Consider the following 27,739-nt stretch of genomic DNA (forward strand, 5'->3'; position numbering starts at 1 on the left):
TGTAAAATTTCAGTCAGTGTAGTTGTTGCAGCCCATGTCATTGAAGGAATGGGGACAAAAGTTTGTTTGTAACTACCATGGAACTGAGTACAAAGACGCCAGTGACCTTTGAACTTCTGTGGCTGTGCGTCTGAACAAGGAATTGTTTGAGGATGGGAAAAGCTGCCAGTAGACTTGGGATGTGCTTTTCCCTTGCTTTCTATGGAATTGTTGAGTGACCCTCCTCCAGAAAAACAAAAAAGCACAAACCCAAAAAACAAAAAGCTTAATTGGAAGAAATTCTTATTAGTCCCAGAGGAATCTCATGTCCACACAGCTAAATCTAATTAGATATTCATATCCCAAAGTGATAGTCTCTATAAAAATATTGTCTCCACTTACAAAAATGGCAGTGTTAATTACTGCTGTTATATGCATTGACTAATCTGGTAGATGCTTGTGGTTTCTTCCTCTGCAGTTCTTGTTATCTTCTTCGTAAAAGCTATCCTGCAGCTCTTCTGGTTGAAAAGTCCTTCTGTATCCGGGTCACACTAATTCCTTAGCTTTCTTTTTTACATTGTTTAAAGGTTGGGCATTATTCAGTCAGTGAAACCTATAAATATTTGGCAAATGAATGAGTGGGTTAATAAATCCACAGGAAAAATGTTATTTTTTTGTGTGAGAAAGTAGGAATAATGGCATTTGCAATAGTGTTTTTTTTCCTTTATCCCAAGGTGATTAATAAAAATCTAGTAATATCTCTCAATATGAGAATACCATAAATGCAGTATCTCTTTTACAAATATAGAGTAGCTCGGTGTTTGAGTCTTGGTTGCATTAGCCAGTGTTCAAACTGGGCTCAGATAACAAGGTTTTATTTCAAGTCTGTTGTCCTTGGAAAGACTAAGGAATCAATACTAGTATTACCATTTCGGTGAAAAGCTGCCTCTGGCGTATGTTGTTGCATATCTCTCACCCATGATTAATAAAGCAGGAAGTTTGTATTTGAAACTAATGCACTGATTCACCATTGAGTAGTGCGTGTGCTTTGAGGTAGTTCCTCTTTCCTATCAGTAATGCATTTGTGTATTTTTTTTGTACACTTTTGGGTAGTTCTCTTTCTGATCAGTGGTCAGCACCATGGTTTGGTTTATAGGTTATGATATATGTGGTCATACTGCTTAACCGGGGCCATTGGGATTGAGTCTCTGACTTTAGGAGGAGCTTTGTCTCTGTGAGTGGTAAGAGTTAAGGTGGGAAAAATGAGTATGGTAGTTATGATAACTCTTCTAAATGTCTTTATGTATTATGTATGTCTTTATGTCTTTATATATTAAAATCCTGATTTACCAGAAGTTTAACATAAATTCTTAACTTATTGCTACTTGGAGAATTTTGTTCATCACACTCTTATGGAAAGTTACTTAGGAGGTTTAGCCTTGAGTCTTGATTTATCAGCTACTGTTATGAAATATAACAATTTTTAAAAATAAATGTATTTATTTTATTTTATTTATTTCTGGCTGTGTTGGGTCTTCATTTCTGCGTGCGGGTTTTCTCTCGTTCCGGCGAGCGAGGGCTACTCTTCATTGTGGTGCACGGGCCTCTCATTGCGGTGTCTTCTCTTGTTGCGGAGCACAGGCTCTAGGCGCGTGGGCTTCAGTAGTTGTGGCACGTGGGCTCAGTAGTCATGGCTCGCGGGCTCTAGAGCGCAGGCTCAGTAGTTGTGGCGCAAGGGCTTAGTTGCTCTGCGGCATGTGGGATCTTCCCAGACCAGGGCTCGAACCCGTGTTCCTGGCATTGGCAGGAGGATTCTTAACCACTGCGCCACGAGGGAAGCCGGAAATATAACAATTTGCTGCCAGAAGTTTTTCAGACTCTTGCTAGGCCTGTTTAAATTGCCTAAGATGAGCATGGCCTCCAGATGTTTGTTATCCTGGAGACCAGCTCCTCTGGAGGCAGAGGTGTAGCATGGAGAAGACTGTGGCTGAGACCCGAAGGAAGGTAGGTGAAGAGTGGGCGCTAGGAGACGGGCGGGGCTGAAAAGAGAGCAGAGGAGGTACAGACAGCTGCAGATGAGAGCCTCTCAGATCCCAGCTAAAGGAAACTGGAGGTATCCTGTAGAGGAGAAAATCCTTAAATGTTCTGAAGATTACAAAAAATTAAATTCAGCTTCCTTGGGTTAATTGATGTATATCTTTTATTCAGTTTTGCTTTGTTTTAAAGTCTTTCCTGTGATATGTATTGAACTTAGTTTAAACTTTAATGTGATAGTTGTTTAAGAGAGAACAAGCAAACCTTTGCACAAAATAGAGAATATATTTGACAGACTGCTCGAAAATTGCGACGTAACATTTAGTGAATTGAATATTCCCCTTTAAAAATCTTCCAGTAAATATATTGTTACTGATTTGGATAAAAATAATTTTTTGAATAGTCTACTTTATTTTATTAAAATGGATGGTTTATTCAGGGGAAGGATGAAGAGGAGGACTAAAGAATATGGGAAATACTGGTTGAATATAGCATTATTCACATCTGTTACATCGAGAGGACATGTTTGAGTTCTGATAACTATTTCAGCAGAAAAGTGCCATGTTACTTTATGAGATGGCAGAGGCTAACTAAAGTTAATTTGGTTGAATGGTGAATAATGCTTTAGGTCGGAAAAGGGCAGAATGAGAATTCACTGTTCATTCTGAAAAAATTTGTCAGGAAATACTCTCTTTAGAATTTAAGAAGTTTTTTTTTTTTTTTTTTTTTTTTTTCGTATTCGTTATTACTACATCTAAGAACTGGGTATTTTAGAAAACGTCATTCAACTTTTTTGTAATTTCCGGTTTAAAAGATTAAAATTGAAATATGAAAGGAAAACAATCTGGACATTGAGCTTTAGCTGCTAGCTGGAGAAATGGTGGGTGTGCCTGGCCTTGTGATGTTACAGGGCCTGAACTTTTAGATTTCTTCCTGTGGGAAATAGTGTGAAAAATGCTTCGGAAAAATAGTTGCCAGAGTTGTACCACAGAACATTGCCTCTAGTGCCGTGAGCCACAGACTTGTAAATTGCTAGATTAAAAAAATATATTCAGTATTAGTAAAGACAGCAAGTACTCATCATAGCTATGGCAGAGAGTCCTCACTGCCTATCTGATATCCATTTCCCTGTGTTTCCTTTCTAATAGAACTTAATGTTTTGCTAGAAGCAGAAGTAGGCCTAGCTAAAAAAACTATACATTTCTTAGCCTCCTTTCCAGCCCGAGCAGCCATGTAACATAGTTCTGGTCAGTGAGATGTAGGCAGAAATTTCTGGATGAAGTTCTTTTGAAAGCCCTTTTACCTGTTTTTTTTCCTCCTGCGTAGAAATCAGACCATGCCTGGGGCTAGACCAGTATTCTAGAGGCCTTTAGAGGAAAGCCAGGAGATTTACAGAGATCTTCCCCCATGTATTCCTGAGCTGCCAAACCAGTGTCAGCAAGTGCCTCTGTGCACTTCCATTTGATGAGAAGAGTAAACCCCTGTCTTGCTTAAACCAGTATAATTTAGGCTTCCTGTTACATGCATCAGAACATTATTCCTAACTGATATAATTATTTACATGCCCGTTATGATCTGCTTCCTGGAGATTTGGAATCGTCTCATTATAATTTAACAAGGGATTTTATCTAACTTCAAATCCGGAAGACCTTGGGAGTTTTGGAATTATTTCTGTCTTTTAGACTTGATTGGACCAGCTGGATATCCAGCTGGATGGATATTGGTTACCAAGGAGGTCTGAGGAAATGTGAGGAAGTATTCATAAATAGTCTAGCATCTCCCACTGTCACTTCATCCTCTCTTTCATTTTAGTTCCTGGCTTCATCTGGCTACATAATCTGTAGTGAAACTACTGGAGCTCCCTCTGAATGGAGAGGATTTCAGGTAGTTATAGCACAGTCAGGAATCTGACTGATGACCTGATCTCCCTCCATACCAAGGTTAACTGTGGAGACTGTTTCCCTTTTAAAAAAAAACTTATTCAGGTGTAATGTACATACGGGGAAAGTACACAGATCATACATGTACAGCCTTATGACTTTTCACAAACTGAACATATCTGTGTAACCAGCATCTTGATCAAGAAACGAAGAAGTTCCTCTATTGCCCTCGTGGATTATCAGTGTCCTTCTAACAGCATACATTAGTTTTTACCTGTATTTGTATTGTATATACATGGAATCATACAGAATGTACTCTTTTGTGTCTGGCTTCTTTTGCTCAGCATTTCTGTGAGATTTGTCCATATTGTTATATATAATTATAGGTCATTCATTCTCATTGCTGTGTAGCATTCCATTGTGTGACTATATCCCAGCTTATTTATCTCATCAACTGTTGGTGGGCACTTGAGGTGTTTCCAGTCTTGACTTATGAATACTGCTGCTAAGAACATTCTTTTGGTAAACATATGTAAGTATTCTGTTGGGTATGTACTTTGGAATGGAATTGCTGGATCATAGGGTATCAGTGCTTGAGAGTTTTAGCTCCTCTGCCTTCTCATCAGCACTTGATTTGTCATTGCTTTTAACCTAGTCATTCTGGTGGGTGTGTATTTTGTGAAGTGCCTGTTTGTCTTTTGCCCATGTTCTATTGAGTTGTAGGTCTTTTCTTACTGTTTGTGGGAGTCCTTTTTATATTCTGGATACTAGTCCTTTGTCAGATGTTTGTATTGTGAATACCTTTTCCTATTCTGTGATTTGTTCTTTCACTCTTTAATTGTCTTTTGAGGAATAGGTCTTTATATAATCCAATTTATCAGATTTTCTTTTATGGTTAGTGCTTTTTGGGTAATGTTAAAAAGTATCTTTGCCTACTCCAACGTCACAAAGATGATGATCTATATTTTCTTCTAAAAACTTTATTATTTTACCTCTTATATGTAGATCTTCCCTCCATCTAGAATTGACTTTTGTCTAGATATGAGGGAGGGGTCACAAAACATTTTTCTCCATATGGTTATGTAGTGGAGTCAGCACCATTTGTTAAAAAGATTATCCTTTCTCCTCCACTACAGCGTTAGGTTTGTCGTAAATCAGGTAACCAGATGTGTGGCTTGTTTCTGGACACGATTCTATTCTGTTCCATCAGTCAGTTTTTCTACCCTTGTGCAAGTAGCATACTGTTTTAATTATTATAGCTTTATAATGGGTTTTGTTAACTGTTAGTGTTAAGTTCTTTACCATCTTTGTTTTTCTTTAAGATGGCCTTAGCTAACTGGTGATTGTCAGCCGGTTATGTGGAGTTAATATTCATTCTGTATGCCTTCCACCCTCTACCATACACATCCCTCAACCAGCTGACTGAAATACTGGCTTAATCTACTTAGCTGTCAAGAGAACCCAGTAAGGACCTCTAACCTCTTAGTGGATTTTCAGATTTATTGAGTAAACAGAAAACAATTTTTTTTCTGTTATTGAGTAAACAGAAAATGTGATGAATTAAATTATTCATCACATTTAAACTCAGTGCTAACTTTTAGCATAAATCACTGCTGTGTGCAGTAATCAAATATTTAGTTCAAATGTGTATATTTAATTGCACTGAGGCTTAATTTTCTCATTTGTAAGTAATCAGCTGTTTTGTTTATTATGACCAACTCTGTAGACACTGTGTTTGGGATTTTTGAAGCAAAAAGATGAAACAGGAATAGTAAAATAAAAATAAGACGAATCCATCTGGAAGACTGAATCATCTGTGCCTGACATTTAAAGGCGGTGATCTTTGTTAGTCACAATGTGATATTGTCAGTTGGAAGAAATTTCTCCTCAGTATCCTGCCTTCTTTTCCCCTTCCATTTCATGTTGAATCAATTGGGGGAAATCATAAGTTTTTAAACTAAAATATTAGTTATTTTTCTTCAAAATGAGTCATTCATAACTTATTTTCTTTGGGGGCTGGAGAATGGGAAGGAGTCAGGGGAGTAGGGGCCTTCTGGTGACAGTGACTGTGCATTTCACATTCCCATATGACACACGTCATCATGTATGGTACGTCAGAGTTGAACAGTGTAGGTGTGAACTGTGTGGGTCCACTTACATGTGGATATTTTCCAGTAGTAAGTACTACAGCACTACGTGGTCTGTGATTGGTTGAATCTGCGGATGCGGGGGTGGGAGGCGCCTATAAATTATATGCTGATTAACCCTTGCATTGTTCAAGGTCCAACTGTATTTAAAATTGAGATTGTCTTGAGAAATTGAAAATATATGAATTATTACAGTATCTTTGGGGAACTTTCTTTCTAGTTTTTAAACTCAGGGGCCAGACGATCAGAGATCTGTATACATGTGTGCTGCATGAGTTTTTAATTCCTCTCTCAATTAATAAATGGTGAGTTACAAGGGTTCATGTTTGCTTCAGAAGTTGGAATTGAACTGAATGTGAGTTAGGCACATAAGGCTCTAACCCCACCTATTTGCTTTTAATTACAAATAAAGAATATACCATTTCATTTATAATGTAATTTTAATATAATTAAACTTGAATAGTTAAAAGTTGCATAATTATATTCTGCATGAGTTAGAATAACTAACCAATCCAAATCTGCTCAGATCCCTGGCAGCAGTCCATTTGTACAACCATGTGGTAGGCAGTTCTCCTGTGTTAGCAGGTCTGATACAGATTTTTGCCTAAAGATCTCAGTGGCAGCATTTTTGAACAGGTACTTACTGAGTGCATATTGATTTTCAAATACTTTGTAAGCTCTGGCAATACAAAGATGAGCAAAATAGGTGTGTTACCTGCCATCACAGAAGTTTCCAGCTAGAGTTGTATAACTCTGGGTTATAATGCGGTGTGTTTGCCTACTGGTAACAAGAAATAATTTTTTTCCAGCTTTATTGAGATATAATTGACATATAATATTGTGTAAGTTTAATGTGATGATTTGACGCACATATATATTGCAAAATGTTTACCACGTAAGGTTAGTTAACACATCCTTCACCTCTCAAAATTACATTTTTGTTGTTATGGTGAGAATATTTAAGATCTACTCTCTTAGCAACTTGCAAGTATACAGTGCGGTATTGTTGACTGGAGTCAGCATGCTGCACATTAGATCCTCAGAACTAACTCTTCTTATAACTGGAAGTTTGTACCGTTTGACTAACATCTCCCCATTTCCTCTACCCACCAGCCCCTGGCAACCACCAATCTACTCTGTTTTTATGAGTAAGTGATTTTTGATTGCCCTGTGAGTATTCAGGCCTTCTGCTCCAGTTAAGTATAAAGTTTCTAGGACAATATATTAGTATCAGACTTTTACATATTGTGGACTATTTTTCCTCAGTATGTAATTAGTTAATAGTGTGTAACGTAGCTGGATTTAGCCGTTTGCACTCTGTGCAGAGCATATTCTGTCTGAAAATATTAAGGCTCTGTTTCTGAGTGCTTCTGGAAACAGGCACTCAAAAATTAACGTGCACTGCATGTTCTTCATGTATCACGTTTCCTTATCTGCTGCTCTTTTTGCTTGGATTGGGAAATAATGAGAATGTGTATACTTACCTATCCATAGACTGTGGCCATATTTGGTATCAAGAGTATGTCCTTATTCATAGATAAGGTCTGTCTCCATATATCACAAGTTCCTGTTTAAGAAGCAAAGTGAGGTAATGAACAGGGAGAGGGATGGATCCCTATCTGACAGAATTTAGGTGGCCACTCCCTAGGTGTCCAGGAGCAGGAGGGCAAGATTAGGACCAGGCTTCTTCAGAGGTATGTAGGTTTGGTGCCCCTTCCTTTCCTTGTTGTCTTCCAAAGATCCTCCCTCTGTCTTCTTAACTTACCCTCTGGCTCTCCAGTTCCTTCCCCCAAAGCACACCTGGATTTAATTTATCTATGTAGTTCTACTTTTACATCTTTTAAACCAATGTCAAGTTTGTCTGCCCCTTGCCATCTCCACTGCTACATCAGATAGCTATTCTCTTTCAGTTATTGCAACAGCCTCCTTACTGCTCTCTCTGCCGAAAACTTTTCCATTCCAGCTCATTCTTCCTTCATTTTGGAGCCAGAATAATTTTACTGAGATGCCCCTATGGGTATTCGGGGAGTTCCCCTAGGTGCTTTTCCCTGGTTGGGCTTAGAGTTTGGCCTCGCGAGAGGCGGAAGCACGCTGTGCAGAGGGAGTAGCGTTTACAAAGCTTTGACACTTCAACTGATGGCGGCATCGTTACATCACGTAGACAGCCTCCAAGAAAGACTGCAGTTCTTTCAGACCTGGTAGTCATTCACCTCTAGGCGTGCTGGCAAAGGCAGTTGTATTACTTACTGGTGGTATAGCCTTACTTTAATTCAAGCACAAATACACTTGAACCTTGTTTCTCTTACACAGTTGGATTTGGAAGACCTGTTCTGCCATTTATATCTAAGAGCTTGTTCCTATTATTTTCCTGGAGTATTTGATTCACTCTACTGTGTTTGTTTGGTTAAGAAGAATAACTAATTTGCAATGGTGATCAATATTTTGCCCAGTTCAGCAAACATCTTTGATGAGTTGGAATCCCCTGTCGAGGAGAGAAGTTGCCAGTTAAACTGTTAATGGAAAGCAGTGTATTAGCATAGACAGCATCCTGAAAATGCACAGGTACCATCTACTAATTAGCTGACCATTGTTGCCTCTTAACCAGTTTGGTGACAGTATATCCTAGGAGAGTTTGTTATTTTCCTCCATTGATAATCAAAGATTAGACATGACTACAGTTGAGAGTAAAGCTGTTAAGCTGGAAGTAGACCAGTTAGTGTAAGTGATGGTAAAGGTGTTAGAGAAGATAAAAGTAAACTGTAGTTGTAAAGGTAATGTCAGTTTAGAATTGCTCTGAAACTATAAATTATCTCCCTTTTCTGTGGTGGAGATGATACAAGGGTGAGGCATGTAATCACATTGGCGTGTTTGAGATAAATGTCCTTTGTTGTTGTCTTCAACCCTCCATATTTTTTGCTCTATTTCTTCCATAATATTTTAGTTATAAATATGTGTAATTAATATATTGTTGATGTTTCATTCAGTAAGTTTCTGTCAAATATAATTTTAAAGTATAGTTGCATTTAAACATTGAGCTTAAGCAAATTAGATGTTTTCTGTGTTTTCATGAATACATTTATATGTATTCATATAGTCCACTTACTTTTAAAAGTTTACTGTTTCCTGCCATGTGGTTTTTACATTCAGAGACACATTTTCTTCTTATTGAAACTGTTTCAAGATTTTGTGATGTAGGCTGGTGGAAAAATGATTCATTTGACCGTATTGTATTCTACAGTCAGGGTTATTGGAGTACATCATATTTCATTAAGGGAGAAAAGCTTGAGAAAAGGAGAGTCTGTAAACCAGATAAAAGTAACAGTGTCTGTTAACTTCATTATCTTATCACCATCACTTTGGGAGTTACTTAGTGGTGCCTCATCAAGATAGGACCAGTCTACTTACTGTCTACTGGTTTAGAATTCTCTTAACCAATATCTAAGAAATCACAACTTGCTGGTTTAAATTATAAGGTATTTTTTGGATCTAAGCCAAATTCAAAGATGGATTTTATAGCATTCCGTGTAATTTTTTTAAAAATTTACATTTATTTATTTATTTTTGGCTGTGTTGGGTCTTCGTTGCTATGCGCAGGCTTTCTCTAGCTGCAGCGAGCAGGGGCTACTCTTTGTTGCAGTGCGCAGGCTTCTCATTGCGGTGGCTTCTCTTTGTTGCAGAGCATGGGCTCTAGGTGCATGGGCTTCAGTATTTGTGGCTTGTGGGCTCTAGAGCGCAGGCTCAGTAGTTGTGGCGCATGGGCTTCAGTATTTGTGGCTTGCGGGCTCTAGAGCGCAGGCTCAGTAGTTGTGGCGCATGGGCTTAGTTGCTCCGTGGGATGTGGGATCTTCCCGGACCAGGGCTTGAACCCGTGTCCCCTGCATTGGCAGACGAATTCTTAACCACTGCGCCACCAGGGAAGTCCCCAGTGTAATTTTTAAACATCTGTTCCTTGAATAAATAATTCTTTAAAAGGCAAAAATAGTGTAATGGAATTCATACACTGCTGTGGGTGTGTTAAATGGTGTGATTTTTCTGAAGGGCAATTTAGGAATATGTATCAAGAGCCTTGAAGCATTACCTTTGACCTAGTAATTCCACTTCGAGGATCTTAAAGATTTAACCAAAGATACTCATTGTAGTATTATATCTAATGATGAAAATTTGGTAAATCATAATGTCCAACAAAATATAGTTATGATATATCCATATAGAAGAATGTTACTTAGCCGTTATAAACTTTATTACTTAAGACTTTAATAACAAGGGAAAATCATGATATAAAAGTGAAAAAGGTATGAAGAACTCTATAAGAAGTTGAGCTCTATCAAACAAAAGCTAGCAGTTAAAAGCATGAGTCAGGGGACTTCCCTGGTGGTGCAGTGGTTAAGAATCCACCTGCCAATGCAGGGGACATGGGTTCGAGCCCTGGTCTGGGAAGATCCCACATGCCGTGGAGCAACTAAGCCCATATGCCACAACTACTGAGCCTGCACTCTAGAGCCCACGAGCCGCAACTACTGAGCCCGCGTGCCACAACTACTGAAGCCCGTGCACCTAGAGCCCGTGCTCCGCAACAAGAGAAGCCACCGCAATGAGAAGCCTGCGCACTGCAACGAAGAGTAGCCCCCGCTCGCCACAACTAGAGAAAGCCCGCGCACAGCAACGAAGACCCAACGCAGCGAAAAAATAAATAAATAAATAAAATAAATTAAAAAGCATGAGTCAGCCCTGTATATAAAAGATCTGGAAAGATCATCAAGCCACATAAGATGCAGGAAAGCAAGGTATAGAATAATACACACACATGCACAGAAAAATAAGATATTTATGAAAATACACTAAATGAACTATATTTATATTTGTATATAAGCATGTACAGGCATAAAGAAAAGTCTTTTTAGTAAAACTGTTAATAATGACTGGAACTGGAGATAAGAAAAGGCTTACTTTGACTCCTACTTGACTTTTAACAATGAGAGTGTATCCATATATTAATTTGTAATTTAACGTAATAATAAAAAAAACCCTGAAACTTTTTTATTTTATAAAGAAAAAAATTCACTGAGATGTAAGCAGTAGTTATCTCTGGATGGTAGGAGTTCAGATAGTTCTTAATAGTCTTTGTATTTTTTTGTACTTCCCAGAATTTTGGCAATGAACAGGTATTATTTTTATAATCTGAAAAAGCAGGAAGATTTTTTAAAAAGCTGAAATCACAGATAATAGCGTGGTCTGGAGTAAGGACTGCTGTTATTCAGATCCTGGCTGTAGCATTCTAGAGCCTTGTGACCTTGGGGCTGGGGCAGGGGGAGCTGCTTTACTTTTTCTCACAGGATTTTTTGAAGATTAAATTAGGTATGACATATGTAGGTTAATTTTTATAGTGTCTGGCACGCATTTGGTGCTTAATGAACCTTAATTTCCTTCCTTCTTGTTTTTTCTCATTAATGACATCATAAACTCTTCAAAAGAGATGGAAAATACCATAAAGCTATTAACAAAAACACAAATGTATTCAATAATTAGACAGTTGAAGAGCTTACAGTGTGATAGTTTCAGAAATAATCCTGCTACAGTATACGAAGTGAGAATATTCCTTAGAGCAAAACAAAGAACTATGGTATTTCACTTCTGATGGTAGGAAGAGGTGGGTATCAATCCTCACCGTTCTGTATGAACCAGTTGTTAGTCAGCAGTAACATGGTTGTCTAAGTATAGTTTAAAAAATTCTCCACAGGTTCAACCTGAATAGTTTTTTTAAAGCTTTGTTATAGATAAATTGCTGTTTTTATTCATCATAGCTGTCAATATTAAGAAATAAAATTAAGATTTCAGGATAAGTCTTATATTAGTAAATTAATATGTAAAATGAGACACCTTAATTTCAGAGGCTATATTTCAGTGACATAAGATAATTAGGGAAAATAGACATCAACATAAAATTCTCAAAGCAGTTAACGATTGTATTCTTCGTACACATTTGTTAGATATACAATAGAAAATACAGACATCTGCTTTTCCCTGTTTTGCAGAGGAGGTATCACAAGCTTAAAGAGGAAGATTGATTGATATCAGCTGGTGAGGTGGCAAAGTAGGATCTCATTCTAAATACATTGGACTTGAGAAGCACCAACATTGCTGTCTCTGGTATTGCTGCATCTGATGTTTTCATACAAGGAAGCAATTTTTAAAAACACGAATTCAAAAAGATACATGCACCCCAGTGTTCACAACAGCATTATGTATAATAGTCAAGGTACGGAAGAAACCCAAGTGTCCATCAACAGATGATGAATGGATAAAGAAGCTGTGGTATGTATATACAATGAAATACTACTCAGCCATAAAAAAGAATAAAATTCTGCCATTTGCAGCAACCCAGATGGACCTAGAGAGTATTATGCTTAGTGAAATAAGTCAGAGAAAGACAGATACTGTATGTTATCACTTATGTGTGGAATCTAAAAAATAAAACAAACGAATGTCTGTAACAAAACAAACAGACTCACAGGTATAGAAGACAAATTAGTGGTTACCGGTGGGGAGGGGGAAAAGGGGAGGGGCAAGATAGGGGTATGGGATTAAGAGGTACAAACTACTGTGTATAAAATAGATGAGCAACAAGGATAGATTGTACAGCACAGGGAAATATAGGCATTATTTTATAATAACTAGGTGGAGTATAATCTATAAAAATACTGAATCATGATGCTGTACACCTGAAACTAATATAATACTATAAATCAATTATACTTCAATACAAAAAAAGGAAACAATTTCTTTAAAGGGCTGAGAGGTTTGGAGAGGTATCAAGTGTTCCTGTTAGTTCATTTGTTTCCTTATTTAGTCATATTTCTCAAAGGAATACATTTGATATCATGTGTAGCTGGCTATGTTTCTTCTTATAATCTCTCTCTTGAATTGCAACCCTTCAAGAATGCCACATAGTGAAAAACAGTTTGGGATAGATTTTCGTGTGGTAGAAAATGAGTGTGCTTTGGGAAACCACTCTGCTCATGTGACTCTGAGCCAGCAGCAGGGTCTCAGCTGGGAGCCTGCACTTATGGTTTGGCATGAGCACCTCTTTTCTTGAGTATCTACTAGTAATAAAAATCTCAATATTAATGCCAATTCAGTGCTTTTTATAAATGTATGAAATCCTTTAGAATTGAGCCCTCTGAGTTCATTTCCACTCTGATATACGTATTTTCCTTTATTCTATATGATTTTTTTCCTAAAAAACTAAAAAATATGTTGGAATATATTGTTCTTTCATACCCGTATCCGATTTTTTACCTTGTAGATTGGTCAGTGGTCAGTGTTTTTTTTTATGTCTCAGTAGTGTCTTTATATTTTTAACCTTGTAGATGTTTGACTCATTATAGGTTTTCTAGGAAATTTTTTGCTGTTTCTAATGAATTTCAGAATGGTTCTCTTTTGACTTTGTCCCTTATCTTAATGGCATCCTATTATTTTCCGTATCTGATTTAGTGTATTATTGTCACCCTTGCACTACAGCATTTGTTGTAAGAGGTAACCTGAGCGGCATTGTGTTACCCTTTTCTCTCGGTTCGCTAAATGACTGTGAGAGAGGCGGTGGACTCCAGGCTCCAGGAGGGCAGAGACCATGTCAGCTTTACTCACTGTGCACTGTCTTGCACAGCAGGTGGTACATAGTAGGCACACAGTACAGAAGTACACGAGGGTGTGTCTAAGCACGGATAGAGCAGAAGGAACCTTGGGGTCATAGGTCACTACAGCCTGAGTCATCAGCGTATTGTTGGGGGTGTGGAGCACAAGAAAATGAGGAGAGGGAAGATTCAGCCAGGATTTTAGAAGTATGTGGAGAAACGAGTAATAGTGATAACAGTACTTTTTTTTTTTTTTTAGCATTTTAACCTTTTTTTTAATTTTTGAATTTTATTTTATTTATTTTTTTATATAGCAGGTTCTTATTAGTCATCCATTTTATACACATCAGTGTATACATGTCAATCCCAATCTCCCAATTCATCCCACCCCCCCATCACCCCCCCGCCACTTTCCCCCATTGGTGCCATATGTTTGTTCTTTACATCTGTGTCTCTACTTCTGCCCTGCAAACCGGTTCATCTGCACCATTTTTCTAGGTTCCACATACATGTGTTAATATACGATATTTGTTTTTCTCTTTCTGACTTACTTCACTCTGTATGACAGTCTCTAGATCCATCCACGTCTCTACAAATGACCCAATTTCGTTCCTTTTTATGGCTGAGTAATATTCCATTGTATATATGTACCACATCTTCTTTATCCATTCGTCTGTTGATGGGCATTTAGGTTGCTTCCATGACCTGGCTATTGTAAATAGTGCTGCAATGAACATTGGGGTGCATGTGTCTTTTTGAATTACGGTTTTCTCTGGGTATATGCCCAGTAGTGGGATTGCTGGATCATATGGTAATTCTATTTTTAGTTTTTTAAGGAACCTCCATACTGTTCTCCATAGTGGCTGTATCAATTTACATTCCCACCAACAGTGCAAGAGGGTTCCCTCTTCTCCACACCCTCTCAAGCATTTGTTGTTTGTAGATTTTCTGATGATGCCCATTCTAACTGGTGTGAGGTGATGCCTCATTGTAGTTTTGATTTGCATTTCTCTAATGATTAGTGATGTTGAGCATCTTTCATGTGCTTCTTGGCCATCTGTATGTCTTCTTTGGAGAAATGTCGATTTAGGTCTTCTGCCCATTTTTGGATTGGGTTGTTTGTTTTTTTAATATTGAGCTGCATGAGCTGTTTATATATTTTGGAGATTAATCCTTTGTCTGTTGATTCATTTGCATATATTTTCTCCCATTCTGAGGGTTGTCTTTTCGTCTTGTTTATGGTTTCCTTTGCTGTGCAAAAGCTTTGAAGTTTCATTAGGTCCCATTTGTTTATTTTTGTTTTTGTTTCCATTACTCTAGGAGGTGGATCAAAAAGATCTTGCTGTGATTTATGTCAAAGAGTGTTCTTCCTATGTTTTCCTCTAAGAGTTTTATAGTGTCTGGGCTTACATGTAGGTCTCTAATCCATTTTGAGTTTATTTTTGTGTATGGTGTTAGGGAGTGTTCTAATTTCATTCTTTTACATGTAGCTGTCCAGTTTTCCCAGCACCACTTATTGAAGAGACTGTCTTTTCTCCATTGTATATCCTTGCCTCCTTTGTCATAGATTAGTTGACCATAGGTGTGTGGGTTTATCTCTGGGCTTTCTATCCTGTTCCATTGATCTATGTTTCTGTTTTTGTGCCAGTACCGTATTGTCTTGATTACTGTAGCTTTGTAGTACAGTCTGAAGTCCGGGAGTCTGATTCCTCCAGCTCCGTTTTTTTCCCTCAAGACTGCTTTGGCTATTCAGGGTCTTCTGTGTCTCAATACCAATTTTAAGATGATTTGTTCTAGTTCCGTAAAAAATGCCATTGGTAGTTTGATAGGGATTGCATTGAATCTGTAGATTGCTTTAGGTAGTATAGTCATTTTCACAATATTGATTCCTCCAATCCAAGAACATGGTACATCTCTCCATCTGTTGGTATCATATGTAATTTCTTTCATCAGTGTCGTATAGTTTTCTGCATACAGGTCTTTTGTCTCCCTAGGTAGGTTTATTCCTAGGTATTTTATTCTTTTTGTTGCCATGGTAAATGGGAATGTTTCCTTAATTTCTCTTTCAGATATTTCATCATTAGCGTATAGGAATGCAAGAGATTTCTGTGCATTAATTTTGTATCCTGCAACTTTACCAAATTCATTGATTAGCTCTAGTAGTTTTCTGGTGGCATCTTTAGGATTCTCTATGTATAGTATCATGTCATCTGCAAACAGTGACAGTTTTTACTTCTTCTTTTCCGATTTGTATGCCTTTTATTTCTTTTTCTTCTCTGATTGCCATGGCTAGGACTCCCAAAACTATGTTGAATAACAGTGGTGAGAGTGGACATCCTTGTCTCGTTCCTGATCTTAGAGGAAATGCTTTCAGTTTTTCACCATTGAGAATGATGTTTGCTGTGGGTTTGTCGTATATGGCCTTTATTATGTTGAGGTAGGTTCCCTCTATGCCCACTTTCTGGAGAGTTTTTAATCATAAATAGGTGTTGAATTTTGTCAAAAGCTTTTTCTGCATCTATTGAGATGATCATATGGTTTTTATTCTTCAATTTGTTAATATGGTGTATCACATTGATTTATTTGCATATATTGAAGAATCCTTGCATTCCTGGGATAAATCCCACTTGATCATGGTGTGTGATCCTTTTAATGTGTTGTTGGATTCTGTTTGCTAGTATTTTGTTGAGAATTTTTGCATCTATATTCATCAGTGATATTGGTCTGTAATTTTCTTTTTTTGTAGTATCTTTGTCTGGTTTTGGTATCAGGGTGATGGTGGCCTCATAGAATGTGTTTGGGAGTGTTCCTTCCTCTGCAATTTTTTGGAAGAGTTTGAGAAGGATGGTGTTAGCTCTTCTCTAAATGTTTGATAGAATTCACCTGTGAAGCCATCTGGTTCTGGACTTTTGTTTGTTGGGAGATTTTTAATCACAGCTTCAATTTCATTACTTGTGATTGGTGTGTTCATATTTTCTATTTCTTCCTGGCTCAGTCTTGGAAGGTTATACCTTTCTAAGAATTTGTCCGTTTCTTCCAAGTTGTCCATTTTATTGGCATAGAGTTGCTTGTAGTAGTCTCTTAGGATGCTTTGTATTTCTGCGGTGTCTGTTGTAACTTCTCCTTTTTCATTTCTAATTTTATTGATTTGAGTCCTCTTCCTCTTTTTCTTGATGAGTCTGGCTAATGGGTTATCAATTTTGTTTATCTTCTCAAAGAACCAGCTTTTAATTTTATTGATCTTTGCTGTTGTTTTCTTTGTTTCTATTTCATTTATTTCTGCTCTGCTCTTTATGATTTCTTTCCTTCTGCTAACTTTGGGTTTTGTTTGTTCTTCTTTTTCTAGTTCCTTTAGGTGTAAGGTTAGATTGTTTATTTGAGATTTTTCTTGTTTCTTGAGGTAGGGTTGTATAGCTATAAACTTCTCTCTTAGAACTGCTTTTGCTGCATCCCATAGGTTTTGGATTGTCGTGTGTTCATTGTCATTTGTCTCTAGGTATTTTTTGATTTCCTCTTTGATTTCTTCAGTGATCTCTTGGTTATTTAGTAACATATTGTTTAGCCTCCATGTGTTTGTGTTTTTTACGTTTTTTTCCCTGTAATTGATTTCTAATCTCATAGCGTTGTGGTCAGAAAAGATGCTTGATCTGATTTCAATTTTCTTAAATTTACTGAGGCTTGATTTGTGACCCAAGATGTGATCTATCCTGGAGAATGTTCCGTGTGCACTTGAGAAGAAAGTGTAATCTGCTGTTTTTGGATGGAATGTCCTATAAATATCAATTAAATCTATCTGGTCTATTGTGTCATTTAAAGCTTGTTTCCTTATTAATTTTATGTCTGGATGATCTGTCCATTGGTGTAAGTGAGGTGTTAAAGTCCCCCACTATTATTGTGTTACTGTCGATTTCCTGTTTTATAGCTGTTAGCAGTTGCCGTATGTATTGAGGTGCTCCTATGTTGGGTGCATATATATTTATAATTGTCATATCTTCTTCTTGGATTGATCCCTTGATCATTATGTAGTGTCCTTCCTTGTCTCTTGTAACATTCTTTATTTTAAAGTTTATTTTATCTGATATGAGTATTGCTACTCCAGCTTTCTTTTGATTTCCATTTGCATGGAATATCTTTTTCCATCCCCTCACTTTCAGTCTGAATGTGTCCCTAGGTCTGAAGTGGGTCTCTTGTAGACAGCATATATATGGGTCTTGTTTTTTTTTTTAAATTTCTTTAATTTATTGCTTTACTTTTTTGTTTTTAAAGTATTTATTTATTTATTTATGGCTGTGTTGGGTCTTTGTTTCTGTGTGAGGGCTTTCTCTAGAACTTGTGGCAAGCGGGGGCCACTCTTCATCGCGGTGCGTGGGCCTCTCGCTGTCGCGGCCTCTCTTGCGGAGTACAAGCTCCAGACACGCAGGCTCAGTAGTTGTGGCTCATGGGCCTAGTTGCTCCGCGGCATGTGGGATCTTCCCAGACCAGGACTCGAACCCGTGTCCCCTGCATTGGCAGGCAGATTCTCAACCACTGCGCCACCAGGGAAGCCCTGGGTCTTGTTTTTGTATCCATTCAGCAAGCCTGTATCTTTTGGTTGGAGCATTTACTCCATTTACGTTTAAGGTAATTATCGATATGTATGTGCCTATGACCATTTTCTTGATTGTTTTGGGTTTGTTTTTGTAGGTGCTTTTCTTCTCTTGTGTTTCCCACTTAGAGAAGTTCCTTTAGCATTTCTTGTAGAGCTGGTTTTGTGATGCTGAATTCTCTTAGCTTTTGCTTGTCTGTAAAGCTTTTGATTTCTCCCTCGAATCTGAATGAGATCCTTGCAGGGTAGAGTAATCTTGGTTGTAGGTTCTTCCCTTTAATCACTTTAAGTATATCATGCCACTCCCTTTTGGCTTGTAGAGTTTCTGCTCAGAAATCAGCTGTTAACCTTATGGGAGTTCCCTTGTATGTTATTTGTCGTTTTTCCCTTGCTGCTTTCAATAATTTTTCTTTGTCTTTAATTTTTGCCAGTTTGATTACTATGTGTCTCAGCGTGTTTCTCCTTGGGTTTATCCTGTATGGGACTCGCTGCGCTTCCTGGACTTGGGTGGCTGTTTCGTTTCCCATGGTAGGGAAGTTTTCAACTATAATCTCTTAAAATATTTTCTCGGGTCCTTTCTCTCTTTCTTCTCTTTCTTGGACCCCTATAATGCGAATGTTGTTGCATTTAATGTTGTCCCAGAGGTCTCTTAGGCTGTCTTCATTTCTTTTCATTCTTTTTTCTTTTTTCTGTTCCACAGCAGTGAATTCCACCATTCCATCTTCCAGGTCACTTATCTGTTCTTCTGCCTCAGTTATTCTGCTGTTCATTCCTTCTAGTGTAGTTTTCATTTCAGTTATTGTATTGTTCATCTCTGTTTGTTTGTTCTTTAATTCTTCTAGGTCTTTATTAAACATTTCTTGCATCTTCTCGATCTTTGCCTCCATTCTTTTTCCGAGGTCCTGGATCATCTTCACTATCATTATTCTGAATTCTTTTTCTGGAAGGTTGCCTATTTCCACCTCCTGTAGTTGTTTTTCTGGGGTTTAATCTTGTTCCTTCATCTGGTACATAGCCCTCTGCCTTTTCATCTTGTCTGTCTTTCTGTGAATGTGGTTTTTGTTTCACAGGTTGCAGGATTGTAGTTCTTCTTGCTTCTGTTGTCTGCCCTCTGGTGGATAGTCTATCTAAGTGGCTTGTGCAAGTTTCCTGATGGGAGGGGCTGGTGGTGGGTAGAGCTGGCTGTTGCTCTGGTGGGTAGAGCTCAGTAAAACTTTAATCCACTTGTCTGCTGATGGGTGGGGCTGGGTCCCTCCCTATTGGTTGTTTGGCCTGAGGCGACCCAACACTGGAGCCTACCTGGGCTCTTTGGTGGGGCTAATGGCAGAGTCTTTGATGGCTCATGCCAAGGAGTACTTCTCAGAACTTCTGCTGCCAGTGTCCTTGGCCTCACAGTGAGACACAGCCACCCCTGCCTCTGCAGGAGACCCTCCAACACTAGCAGGTATGTGTGGTTCAGTCTCCTATGGGGTCACTGCTCCTTCTCCTGGGTCCTGATACACAGACTACTTTGTGTGTGCCCTCCAAGAGTGGAATCTCTGTTTCCCCCAGTCCTGTCGAAGTCCTGCAGTCAAATCCCGCTAGCCTTCAAAGTCTGATTCTCTAGGAATTCCTCCTCCCCTCCTTCCCCTCCCTTCCCCTCCCTCCCCTTCCCTCCCCTTCCCTCCCCTTCCCTCCCCTTCCCTCCCCTCTCCTTCCCTCCCCTTCCCCTCCCCTCCCTCCTTCCTTCCTTCCTTCCACCAAAAAACATTTGTTGTTCACTCATGTGCCGTGTTTTATGTTTTATATTGAGGATAGTAAACTTTATCATATTTATTGCTTGACCTGTGGTTGTTAGTGGTATTTCAGAACGTAGATGATGAAGACTGAAACTACTGTGGTGTTTGTAGGAATGAAATATTAGATGTCAAATGCGTTACAGAGGTGGCATGGCAGGCTTGATAACTTTGTATGTGGGGTAAGGGAGAGGTCCAAGTTAAAGACAACTTTTAGGTTTTAAACTTGAGTGACTTGGGGACTTATTGCACTTCTTGTTCCTAATGCACATTGGGAAATAAAGAGTGTGTGCTAGTGTATGTGGACAAGTGGGATTTTCTGTTGGATTTATTTCGTTTGCATTGCCAGTGGAAAATTTAGTTGATTCCTTCTAGGAAGCAGGTAGCAATGGGGAACTGGGACTTGGGGAGTAGGGAATAGGGGTGACCAGAGATGTTAAGAATATAGATTTGTAATCATGTCTGCAGAAGTGGTAGATAAAGCCTGAAGTGAATTAAACTGTCATGGGAGAATGTGGGTTTGTGCTCTTAGTGGGGGTGGGTCTGGAGCTGAATACTCTTCATTTTAAAAGAGTCACTTTATTGCTTAGAAAAATTATATATGCCCATTATAAAAAACCTGGTGGTATGGAGGGTATATCCAAAATCTTACTACTCAAAAGTAACTGTCATTAATATTCAGGAAGATCATCCTAGACTTCTTTTTATACATATTTGTAGGTAGTTAGAAATAATTTTGGAAATTACTATTTATTGAACAGTGTATTTTGTTTCATACCATGAGTGTCTTTAGCAGTCCAAATCCCTCAGTTGTTTGTTTGTGATATTGAGTTCCTACAACTGTAGCCCTGAATAGCGCTAGGAGGAGTACACTCTCGGTATGTTGCAAGAGCTTGCCTTGGGGGGCAGTGATCAAGGGAGGTGACAGGAATGTGACACATGATGGAACTAGTTGGCCTCAGGGTTCCAAGTAGAGCTGTGGTATGGTAGGTTAAAGGTGACTGCACATTCTTTGCTGCTCTTTAAAGGAGGCATTTAAATTACACTAAGAAAAACTTTTTTCTGTCACATCATTAAAAACAGTTACTTCTGATAGCACTTAGTGAATTTAAGTGGTATTTCAGGGTTAGTTTGTATTATTAATATTATAAAAGCTAGATTGCTACTATTGCAATTTCTGTCTTTAAGCTATATCACATAGATATATTTTCAAGAATATATTATTCATATATAGAAAATGTAAAATTAAAATCTGTAAAGAAATATTTCATGAACTTAATGGTGTCCAATTATTTCCACTTGTATCATGCTGTTATATGCTCCCTTCTGAGTAGGGAAGAGTTTGATCTTGTTGACTAGCTATAAATGGGGAGAATGTGCTTACAGCTTAAGAATTAAACAACTTGGTTTAGGTATTGATATTTGATGGGGTTGGTTACCTGAAAGTCAAATCTTAAGATAGTAATCTCAACTAGTATAACTGGCAAGTGGGACCTGCATCTTTAAAAACTTAAGTTTTATGCCCAGAATTAATTCTACAAACATTTTATGTGCAGGTGATATGTAGGAAATGAAGATTACAAAAAACAGTCCCTCCCCTGGAATTTATATAGTCTGAGAGGTGAGAGAAGGAATTTGTATGAACAAGGTAGAATGATCGTTGCCTAAAAAACTACAAAATGCTGTGGGGTCTCCAAGAGGGAAAAATCTGTTTTTAAAAAAATAGTGTGTGTATGTCTTGTAAGTTTTTGGGAAAAAAATTTCAGGAAGAGTGGCATTTGAGTTGGATTTTAGAGAGATGGCTTGGTGTCAACACATTGAGGCTGGTTTGATGGATTAATGTGAGAACAACACAGGTGGAATAGTATGGAACATATTTGGAAAATGGTCAGTAGTGTGTGTTGGCAGTAATGTGGGGAATGAGGAGGATTACTTGGAGATGATGTTAAGGCTAATTTGCTAAGGAGTTTGTACTCTATTTTGTAGGCGTTTGAAAACACTTGGAGGTATTTTATTTGAGCAGGAACTGATATCATTCAATTTGTATTTTAGGAAGGTTTCCTAGGTGGACTAAGAGATACTTAATGGTAGGTAGGAGCATGAACTGTGGAGCCTTCAGTACAGGGACACCTCCTGGCTCTGTCACTCTTGGTAATCTGATCAATCACGGGTTTACTCATCTGCAAAGTGGTGGTAATGATAGTACTTAGGTGTTGTGATGAATAAATGACATTATGCAGTGGAGTGCTTACTGCAGGTCTTAACACAGAGTAAATGCTCACAAAAAATATTTGCTACAGAAGAATATGATTTTGGAAAAGGGCAAAAGCTAGAGGTAGAAAGAACACACAGGAAAGAGGAAAGTCAGTCTGTACTAACTAACAAGGTATATAATATGCCGGGCTTTTAAAAATTATGGAGATAACATTTTATTGCACTATTGAAAAGTCTTAATTGTGTTTGTTAGATATATGTGTGCATGTATTTAAAATAAGTTCTCTGAAAAGGTAGCTGGTTATATTAAATCTCTCCTGTCTTTGTATCAGAGTGACCTTAAGCCTGCATGAACGCATGGGTTAGTGATTTTTGTAGATACGAGGTGTTGGCGGAACAGGAGATGATTAGTAAACCCAGCTGCCTGGGAAGTCATTGATTGAAGAAAGACCGTCGCTGAAGTTTTCACTCAGTGCTTCCTCACTGTGCAGCTTTTTTTCTTACTGGGTCATGAGAAATGAGAAGAGGTGGAAAAGAAAGGACATGAAAGGGCAAAGGCTCCATTACTTGGCTTTGTTGTTAGGAGTTATTCCTGAGAGGGTATAAAAGTTAGAAGGAAGAATCCTTTAACATAAAGGTGCTCTGTGTCCTCAAAGGGACTGTGAATAAATTCCGTGATTGATTGGCCTTAAGATGAGAGATTCAGGGTGAATTGATTTTACCTAAGCTTATGGGAAGAGTTAGGATTAGTCAGAACTGTGATTGAGAAAATTGAAAATTACCTTGAAACATCAAAGTCTTTGGGGTCAAATGCGACTCTGCTTTTTCTCCAGTTCATACCCACTATATCAGCAAACTCTGTTGTCCCTACCCTCAAAATAGATCTTGGCTTGGGGCATTTCTCACTTCCTCCATTGCTCCCACTGTAGCTCAAAATCACCACTACCTCCTTGACTAGACCAAGGCAACAGCCCTAAACTGGTCTCCTTGTTTGATTTGTGTCTAGCTCAGAACTAGTCTTTATATAGCAGCTGAGTTAAACCTCTTTAATATAAGCAAGGCCATATTCCTCTTTCACAGAAACCTTAGTAGATTCCTATTTCAGGTGTTCTTAGTACAACTTGGAAAGCCCTGCAAGGTCTGGCCCTATTTCTGGAGCCTTTTCTCCTGTCACTCCACTGATAGTCTATTGCACACCCTAGCCATCAAGCTGCTCTTGCCCCAGGGTCTTTGTACTTGTGGATCCCCCTGCCCAGATGGGCTTTCCACAGGTACCCACGTAATTCACTCAGTTTATTCCGGTCTCTGTTCACAGGTCACCTCCTCACAGAGGCTTCTCTGGTTACCTACTGTAAAGCAGGCATTCTCCGTTCCCTTTAACAGGCTTTATGCACTTATCACTACCCAACAAATACATCTTTTAAGAACATTTGTCTTCCCCATTAGGATGTAAACTCCAAGAGAGCAGGGATTTTGTTTTTTGGAGTATTCCTACCAGCTAGGACTTAGTAAATGGCCAGTAAATATTTGTTTAATGGATGAATGATTTATAAGCAAAAGGGGATTTATATTTCTTTAAATCTGAAATTTACTATTTTCATCAATATTTACTTATTATCAGCTATGTACTGGAGCAGGCAAAATGAAAATATGAAATATTTAAGAAAAGGAACAACTAGGGAACCATAGGATTATAATAGGATATCCAAGCAGCTTTTGCTTAAGATCGTACTTGGTGGTATAGAGGATATAGTCTTTAGAAGCTTCTTTCCCTCTAGCTGTAAATTATCTTTCTTATGACATTGTCTATGCTAAACTTGAGGGCTGACAAAAATTGTTTGATTCTTACAAATTATTTAGTAGCTGACTGATTTTGTAACTCTCTGGTTAACAGTGTGGTCTTAATCTTGTGTGATTCTTTTCAGAAATACAATTTTTTAGGTCTTATAGTATCTAGAAGTTTTCAATCTTAAAGTGAATTTCAGCTCTAGATCTTTTTGACAAAGGTTCAAACTCTCAGTTCCAAATATCAGAGAACTATGTTGAATTTAAATGGCTAAGTGAGGGACTTCCCTGGTGGTGCAGTGGTTAAGAATCCGCCTGCCAGTGCAGGGGACACGGGTTCGAGCCCTGGTTCGGGAAGATCCCACATGCCGTGGAACAACTAAGCCTGTGCGCCACAACTACTGAGCCCGTTTTCTAGAGCCCGCAAGCCATAACTACTGAGCCCACGTGCCACAACTACTGAAGCCCGTGTGCCTAGAGCCCATGCTCTGCGAAAAGAGAAGCCCCTGCAATGAGAAGCCTGCACACCACAACGAAGAGTAGCCCCTGCTCGCCGCAACTAGAGAACGGCTGCGTGCAGCAACGAAGACCCAGCGCAGCCAAAAATAATAAAATGCATAAACTTATAAAAATAAATAAATGAATGAATGAATGAATGGCTAAGTGAAAAACAAACGTTGCAAACACCAGAATGCTCTTTGGGATCATTAGGAAACCCAGCATGCCTTAATGCATAAAACTAATGTAAGTCATACTTAAATTTGAATTCTTCCTTACTAGTATTATAATTTTGCACAAGTTTTTTAACCTTTCTTGAGCCTGTTTATCTAATGAGTAAAATGGGTATAAAATTATCTAGCTACCGTACAGGGTTGATGTATGAATTAAGAAGATATTTGTATCATATAGTTTGTACATAATAGATGGTAGATAATATTATAAAATAGTATATGCATGGGTTGCTGTGAGTGCATATGTTTTTGTATTTTGATAGTTGTGATGTTTCTGATTTTCCAAAGGTATTCGACAGTATTAACTAACATATTTTAAATCTATCCAGTTGTCATGAAATCCAGTCAATTTGTTTTATGCTTTTTATTTTAAAAAGCAGGTGTATTTTGAATTAATGCGTTATTCAAAATAGTATTAGATAGGGTGGGAGGGAGATGCAAGAGGGAGTAGATATGGGGATATAGGTATATGTATAGCTGATTCACTTTGTTATACAGCAGAAACTAACACACCATTGTAAAGCAATTATACTCCAATAAAGATGTTAAAGAAAAATAAAAAATAATATAGTATTAGAAGTTATGAACATGAGAAAGTGACATAATTTCTGCTTTTAGAGATTAAAAAAACATTTTTAGGATCAATATTTTTGAAGCTCTGTAACTGTGTGTGTGTGTGTTTTTTTTTTTTTAGTTTATTTATTTATTTATTTACTTGGTTGCGCCAGGTCTTAGTTGCGGCAGGCGGGCTCCTTAGTTGTGGCTCAAGGGCTCCTTGGTTGTGGCACGTGGGCTCCTTAGTTGCGGCATGCATGTGGGATCCCTGACCAGGGATCGAACCCGGGTCCCCTGCGTTGAGGGCACGGAGTCTTAACCACTGTGCCACCAGGGAAGTCCCTGTAACTGCGTTTTAAAATTATACTATGAAGGGGCAGTTGGCAGAAGAGATCGTGCTCCAAGGCCGCCGGCTCACTTTCTGCTTGGAGTTCTCGTGGCCCGTGATTCGGCCTCTGCTCTCGACCTGGGGTCCATTTGTTGGGCGTCCTGGTTGCCCTCTCTCACCCGGCTGGGGCACAGCAAGGAGGCCCCATCTTCTGACGGCGTCCTATGGAGTAGGGTCCCGGACCGTTGTCCTGAAGAGCGAGATTGAGCTTGGCCCCCTCCCCCTCCTCTCCCTCCCTCCTTCCTTCCGCCGCAACGTGGCTAATCACAGCCCCGCGCTGAGCCGCAGCCCCAGGCGGCCTAGCAGCAGCAGCAGCAGTGTGGCGCGGAGGCGCCACTGAGCCGGCAGCCTCAGGCAAGCAGGGCAGTGTGCTGCCGCCGTGGAGCCACGGAGGGACTGTGGATCTCAACCCCACGACTGGACCAGTATCCCGTCGTCGCCTTACTTCAAAGTGCAGCTCTACGAGCTCAAGACCTACCACGAGGTGGTGGACGAGATCTACTGTAAGGTCACACATGCTGAACCATGGGCGAAAGGAGGCAGGAAGACAGCTGGCCAAACAGGGATGTGCGGAGGGGTTCTAGGCGTTAGGACAGAAGGAATTGATTCTACAGCTTTTTGTCTGTTACACAGATTATTTACTCTGAAGTTAACTCGCAAGCAAGTGATGGGTCTTATAACACACACAGACTCTCCATATATTAGAGCCCTTGGATTTATGTATATAAGGTACACACAGCCACCTACAGCTCTATGGGACTGGTTTGAATCCTTCCTTGATGCTGAAGAGGACCTAGATGTGAAGGCTGGTGGAGACTGTGTAATGACCATTGGAGAAATGCTATGGTCTTTGCTCACAAAACTGGAGTGGTGTTCTACCTTGTTTCCAAGAATTCCGGTTCCAGGTCAGAAGAATATTGATCAACAGATTAAAACGCGGCCAAGAAAAATCAAGAAAGATGGAAAGGAAAGTGCTGAGGAAATAGACATGTTGAACGCAGGTGTTCAGGGTCTCCAAGGAGATCACTGAGTCCACGGAGGTCCCCAAGAAGATCCAGAAGTAGAAGCCATCATGGGGAGGGCCATGGGTCTTCTAGTTTTGACTGAGAATTAGAAAGAGGAAAGAACGCTGGCAACCAGAGCGTGAAGCCAAAGAAGGAAAAAGAAAGGCGAAGATCCCGAAATATTGATCGGGGGCTAGAAGGTAGGCATAGCAGGAGTAGGGAAAGACATAGAAGCCGTAGTTGAAGTCGTGATAGGAAAGGGGATAGAAGGGACAGGGATCGGGAAAGAGAGAAAGAAAATGAGAGAGGTAGAAGATGAGATTGTGACTATGATAAGGACAGAGGTAATGACCGAGAAAAGGAGAGGTCAAGAGAACGGTCCAAGGAACGGAGAAGTAGGGGTGAGGTAGAAGGAAAGAAATATAAAGAAGACAAAGATGATAGGCGGCATAGAGATGACAGAAAAGATTCCAAGAAAGAAAGAAAACATAGGAGTAGAAGTAGAAGTGCGGGGAAACGAAGTAGAAGCAGGAGCAAAGAGAAATCAAGTAAACATAAAAATGAAAGTAAAGAAAAATCAAATAAACGGAGTAGAAGTGGCAGTAGAGGAAGAACTGACAGTGTTGAAAAATCAAGAAAACGGGAACATAGCCCCAGCAAAGAAAAATCTAGGACGCGTAGCAGAAGCAAAGAACGTTCCCACAAATGAGATCACAGTGATAGTAAGGACCAGTCTGACAAACATGATCGCCAAAGGAGCCAAAGTATAGAACCAGAGAGCCAAGAAAGACAACATAAAAGCAAAGAGGAGAGTGTGTGAAAATTTTTTGTATAAGTGGATCACATTGAATCCTATAAATGTTGGATTAAATCTGCTTTTTTTTTTCCTCCCAAGTTGAGATGGTGAAGTAGTTACACACTCTTCAAGCTCCCTGTAGGCTGCATTTTCATTTCCTCTTTTGTGTAGGGAAGTGCCTTTGTAATCCCATTTATTGCATTGATGTTTTCACCCAACTGTTGAGTTTGATACA

General features: G+C 39.0%; 1 protein-coding gene and 1 pseudogene across 3 annotated transcripts in view; both read left to right on the plus strand.

Moving 5' to 3' along the window:
- The window catches only part of ARHGAP32 (Rho GTPase activating protein 32), a 277,525-nt gene that overhangs the window by 20,227 nt on the left and 229,559 nt on the right, over positions 1-27,739 (plus strand). The gene's annotated exons all lie outside the window — the stretch shown is intronic.
- On the plus strand, positions 1,951-27,528 carry LOC118899001 (annotated as a pseudogene).

Source organism: Balaenoptera musculus, chromosome 8, assembly GCF_009873245.2.
Source record: "Balaenoptera musculus isolate JJ_BM4_2016_0621 chromosome 8, mBalMus1.pri.v3, whole genome shotgun sequence".
Classification (NCBI taxonomy): domain Eukaryota; kingdom Metazoa; phylum Chordata; class Mammalia; order Artiodactyla; family Balaenopteridae; genus Balaenoptera; species Balaenoptera musculus.